Source organism: Crocodylus porosus, unplaced genomic scaffold (genome assembly GCF_001723895.1).
Source record: "Crocodylus porosus isolate Cpor-Errol unplaced genomic scaffold, CroPor_comp1, whole genome shotgun sequence".
In the NCBI taxonomy this organism is placed as follows: Eukaryota; Metazoa; Chordata; order Crocodylia; family Crocodylidae; genus Crocodylus; species Crocodylus porosus.
The window spans coordinates 4,432,431-4,438,195 of record NW_017728918.1 but is presented as its reverse complement, the minus strand read 5'-3'; the positions used below and the strand labels follow the sequence as shown (position 1 = coordinate 4,438,195).

The following is a 5,765-nucleotide window of genomic DNA, read 5'->3' as shown; positions in this document are numbered from 1 at the left end:
GACAGAATTTGACTAAAATGAGTCAATTCCTTCTCCATTTCTATCTTAGCATGAAAATATCCCTGAGGATCTAAACTTGACTACTGTACATGCTAAAAAGTGATTCAGTATATCCATGGGGACAGTGAACTTCAGGAAGGAACTTTTGTGATCCATATCTACCTGGAAAAGTACATAGGTTGTATGTGTGGGTGTGTCTACATGAGACGCTTTACTGCACAGTAGGTTAGTTTACTGTGCAGCAAAGCATCACTGTCTACCCATGCTCACATTTACTGTGCAGTAAATTAGTCTACTGTGCAGTTAGCTACTACCTATAAATACTGATAGTAAACTAACTGTGCAGTAAATACTGCACAGTAACACACATGTAGAGGCTAGCTGGGAGCCAATGTGAAAACATGGAATAATAAGGCTGTGCTGAAAATCAAGTTGAAAGCTAGTAATAGAGCTTGAATTTTTAGACCATGAGCTTTTGGGGGCACAGGCTGTCATTTACTTTATAACTCTATAGCCAGTATCACAATGGGTGGGACATCCACATACTACTGCAATATAAATATTAATTAGTAAAATTAAAAGAGCCAAACCATCATCAGCACTCCTTCTATATGAGGATGAAGGTTCTAGTCAATAGGATAGTCTTCTGAAAGTCTGTAGATGACTGAAGAGGCCAACTGAAATCCACATGTTCAACTGCAGATGTAGTATATAGTTTCTGTTGACATTAAGTCACAGTTCATTCCCTTTGTCTCTCTCATCTTCCTGCTTCCATAGTATGGTGAGTTAACTCAAAATGATTGATGCCTTGGCATACATCACAGTGCCACCGGGAATTATTTGATTCTTGAGCCTCCCAGGTATTCATGTTAATATCACTTTTCTTCAGATTGGCCTTCAATGTATCCTTGAATCTCTTTATTTGCTTACCTGCTCCTGCTCAACAACTCCAGTTATTGTGTATTTATTTGATTATACAAGTACTAAATTGAATGTGCAGTAACCACTATGCATTAATGAATGTGTAGACTCACCCAGTGGGTCCAAGTATTTCATGTGCTTCACAGAAGCAATCAAGAGTAACCTGGAGCTCTTCACTTGAGTGGGCAGACATAACATAGTCATAAGATTATGGAAGAGCAGTAGTGGAGATGTTGGTTATCTTGGATTTGGAACATAACTGGTTGATATTATAATATGTTAAAGAGATTCTCATCCATGCAGTACTGGGTGCTGACTCCAGACAGAAGTCTGTCAGTAATGAAATGGGGAATAGATGCAATATAGATGAAAAAAAAATTGTTGGTGCAATTATATATCTTTGCTTTACTCCAGTTCTAAAAATGAAGGGGTCCATTGCTGAGCCATTGCATAGGATGTTTGCTATCATGTCATTTGTCATGAAATCTGATAATGGTAACATATTTTCCTTGGCATCCAGATATCATCAAGAACTCCCATAGGATCTCTCTATGTGCTGAATCAAGGGCCCTAGTCAGGTCAGTGAAGGCCATATAAAGATTTTGATGCTGCCCATGGTACTTCTTCTGCAGATGTCTAGCAACACGTACCACATCTATTGTACCTCTGAATGGTCTTAAGGGAACATTGGGATTTGGATGGAATCTCCTTACCAATGAAAGTCAGTCTATTGAGGAGAATAGGAGTGAGGATCTTTTTATCTATAGACAAGACTTCAGTACCACAATAACGGCTACAATTCAACCTATCTGCTTTCTTGAATATGATAATGATTCTGGCATTGCTCAAGTCTCTGAGAATATGTTCATATTTCCAGATTTGACAATAATAATGTGTAGCTAATGAGATTTTTTTTTCATCTTGCTTATAAATTTCAGCTGGTCTGCAATCAGGATCACATACTTTGTTTTTCTTCACCTGCTTAGCTGCCTCTAAGGCTTCTTGATAAGCTGGTGAATCTGCAAGGTGGTCCTTAGTGGGGTGTTGTGGAATGACTTTGATGGTATTATCTTTGACATTAGACTCCTTTGGCTCAGGAGTTCTTGAAAGTGCTCCTTCTATCATGTAGAACAGTTCCATCCTTGGACCTCAGAGGGATGCCTTTTTGTGGGCTTGGCCCATGGATAGCTTTGGTTGCACATAAAAAAACTACATGTCATGGCTGCCATCAAACTTTTGAAATAGTAGACAAGCAAAACAACACAAGTTCCCAGTGTGACATGGTAGCACAAAAGGCTACCATTGGCTCCCTCAACAAGGAAATGGAAGTCAGAATAGGAGGGATTTTTCTTCTGTATTTGGAACTGGTGTGACCAGGACTATCCATAGACTGTAAGGGAGCTTTGAAAAATCATTGGGTCCAGTCCCAAGGCTTGCTTTATTATTTTTTTTAATTCAAGAAGTAAGGGAAAGATACACAAGTATCTTTATTAAGTGCTACCTTTCACTGATAAGAAAAATCAAAGTATTCACCTCCAGTACTGCATTGGCTGGGAATTGAACCCAGATCTCCTGCATGGCAAGCAGGAATGCTACCATTGAACCACCAATGCCTGACAAAGGAGCACCTCCACACCCAACTACCAAATTGGGGTCTGGACCTAAATCCAGCCTTTAATGGACAACCCTCTGGTCAGGAGCCCAGCTTGCAGACCCCTCAGCCAGATAGCAAGACCTATGTATAGTTCACATTTTTTAAAAATGTTGAAAAATTGGAAACTGTACAGAGAATTGCCACACAAATCATACAAGGGCTACAGAGAATGTCTAACAGTTTGCTTATCAAAAAGAAGATTGACAGGTGACTTGATTACAGTGTATAAGTACCTCCATGGGGAGAAAATACTAGGCAGTACAGGGATCTTTAATCCAGAGGAAAAAGGCATACAAAAATCCAGCTAGAAGCTGAAACCAGAAAAATTCCAATCAGAAATAAAGCACATTTTTAACGGTATTATCATTTAACCCCTGGCATAAAATATCATGTGAAGGGGTAGAAGATCTCTCTCCTGATGTCTTCAGATAAAGACTGGGTACCTATCTGAAAGATATGCCTCATCTAAATGGATAGTTAACTGATTCAGTACAGGAGTAACTGGCAATATCACCTCCTAAAGAATACAAGATATCAGTGACTAACAGGGGCCTAGATCACTTGATCACTTGACTATTGAGATAAAAGATGGATAGGTCTTTCCCTTCTTCAGCACCTTTCGTGGTTTTTCTACTACTAAATGGTCCTAAGGGTTGGGAAAGGTATACAAAAGGTATAGAAAACTGAGCTCTGGCACATGGCTTGGACTGGTATCTGGGTTTCTTTATCAGGACCTTCCCAAATAGGAGAGGTAATAAGCCGAGGAAACGATAGATGCTGAGTCACTGTGCTTGGGGACAGATATTTCAAACAAGGTTTAAAATTAACTTCATATCAGGGATCAGCAATGAATTTAGGCATGTTACCAAGGTAATTTGGAGAATGATATGTAAAGGATATATGTAAATAATACGTAGAGAGCTTGTGCAGGGGATGTGGCAGTTGGAGAAAGGGAGACAGAGGTATATGTATCAGGAGACTGGGTTTACTTTGGAAAAGGAATACATAGAATACTTCTTCTGGTTTATTTTCTTGCAAGGCATTCATCTTGGTGGAAAATGGAGTAGACAGGGGAGCCTACTCCAAAGTCTGCCAAAGGCAATGGGCTAATTGTATTTGGGAGGGCAAGAGTGAGGGACGGAAGGAAGAAGGAAGGAAGGAGAAAAAAAAAGATGGAAGAAGAGGATGGAAGAAAAGAAAGAAGGGAGAAGGAAGGGAAGAAAGGGAAGGAAGAAAGAAGAGAAGGAAGAAGCAAAAGAAAAAAGTTCAGGTCGAAAGTGGAAGATCTGAGAAAAATGTTGAATTAGAAAGCTTTCCAAGAGAACAGAAGTAGAGAAGATTTTTATAAGGTCTATAAAATTAATAAAACAAATAGGGATGGATGAAGAGGGTCATTATAACCCTCCAAACTCCACCAAAAAAAGTTACTTGAGCCTGAGCATTTTCTCCTTTCTTCTCTCTAATTTTAAAGGTAATTTGTATGCAACTCTTTAATTTTCCACACAGTCCTATTATTTTTCATCCCTACTGAATTCCTTAGCACTCTTTTCTAAAATATCAAAATCAATAAATGCATTGGGTCCAAACCCTGTGATGCCTGATATTTCTGCGTATGGGCTGTGTTGGGTGGGATTGGGTTGTCTTGCTTTCTGCGTATGTGTGTATGTGAAAGTATTTTAAAGGTATGTCTATGAGGCCAGATCCTCACCAGTGTAAATGTAGACTGCTGTACCCCCTTGAAATCAATACACCTCTTCTGGTTTATACCACATGAGGATCCATCCACAGCTACCTTGGGTCTAAGCTGAAACTTAAACTCAGGCTTAAGCTTGCCCATAGGTGGAACGTCTTTGTGCTACCACACTACACATAATAAATGAGCTGATCTGGGGGTTAGCAAGGAGCCAACATACTTGAGGCTGACTACAGAGAATGGGGCACATCCTCAAAAGAATGTGTGATTCCTGTGAACTATCCTAATTGGTCTGTCCTGGACCACGATCCTAATCCAGGAAGAACAGTCCCATGTCCTTCAGCCTCTCCTTGTATGGCCTGTTCTCCAGACCTCTAATAATTCGCGTGGCCTTCCTTTGGACTCTTTCCAGCTTCTCTACATCCCTCTTGATTCTTTCACATTGTTTGCCAGTAATTTCAGTTTCCCAGAATGAATCCTCTGTTTCAGTGGGGGCCAACCTTTTTTGGAAGGCATGCCACAAATTAGCTCCACACACTCCCAAACTGCCACTCAGCTCCCCTTTGCTTTCTGCTCCCAGCCCCATCCGCTGCTGTACCTGTCCCTTGCAAGATCTCTTGGGTGCCTTACTGCTTGTGGCAGCTGTGCCATGGTTTGGTCACCACTGATCTAACTGAAGTTCCACATAGGCCTGGCTCACAACCCCTTCCCTCTCCAGGGGGCTGGGTTAAGCTCCTTTCCCCTGGGGAGCTGTATTGGGGCTGATCTGCCTCCTGCTCCCCTCCACACACGTCCTCTGTGCCCACCTGGATTGGGAACACCACCTGGATCCAGCCCATGGACAGACCAGGCACTGTCAATGTGGCCTGCTGGACTAAAAAGGTTGAGCATCACTGTTCTAATTGGATACATTATGATGACTGTGAAAAGGGAGACCATCTCTCAAATAGTTTGGACTGATGCCATGGAAGGCAACGAATATCAGGACCCAGACCTTAGATTGAACTCCCTATTCAGTGAAGAGCCAGGGTAAAGAGCAACTCCAAGTGATAAATGCAGAGCAGTTGCTGTTGCTAAGCAACTGGGTATCATCTGGAGCTTTTTCAGGGCATGTGGTTTCATTCTTACATAACATGAATGCCCAGTACCCATCAGAAATGTTTGCTTCTCCTCTCTGCAATCACATCAGGAGCAGCAGACTTTGCTCTGGACGTGTGACCGAGAACTTCAGTGTCTCTTCCTTCGTGGGTAAGGGCCATAGTCCCAGCAGCAACTCCAGAAATGAAGACTAGTGACAGCTTTTGTTGCCACTTTCAATCTTTTCCTGATACTTGCTGCCACTGCTAGTGCTCTCAGCAAGTCTCTCTGTTCTCTCTATTTCTGCAGCTGCAGAATGGAGCAGAAGAGCTGGAGTTTTCATTAAAAAAGGTGAGATTTTTCAACCTGCCTATGGGAACTTGGATACCTAATCAACCCGTTAACAGGAACCCAAGAGTA

At 41.5% G+C, this 5,765-nt stretch overlaps 1 non-coding gene across 1 annotated transcript; it reads right to left on the bottom strand.

The window, feature by feature from the left end:
* Positions 1–2,463: 2,463 nt before the first annotated feature.
* TRNAG-GCC lies at positions 2,464–2,534 on the bottom strand. The gene has a single exon. It is a non-coding gene; the product is annotated as a tRNA-Gly (tRNA).
* Between the last annotated feature and the right edge of the window lie 3,231 nt (positions 2,535–5,765).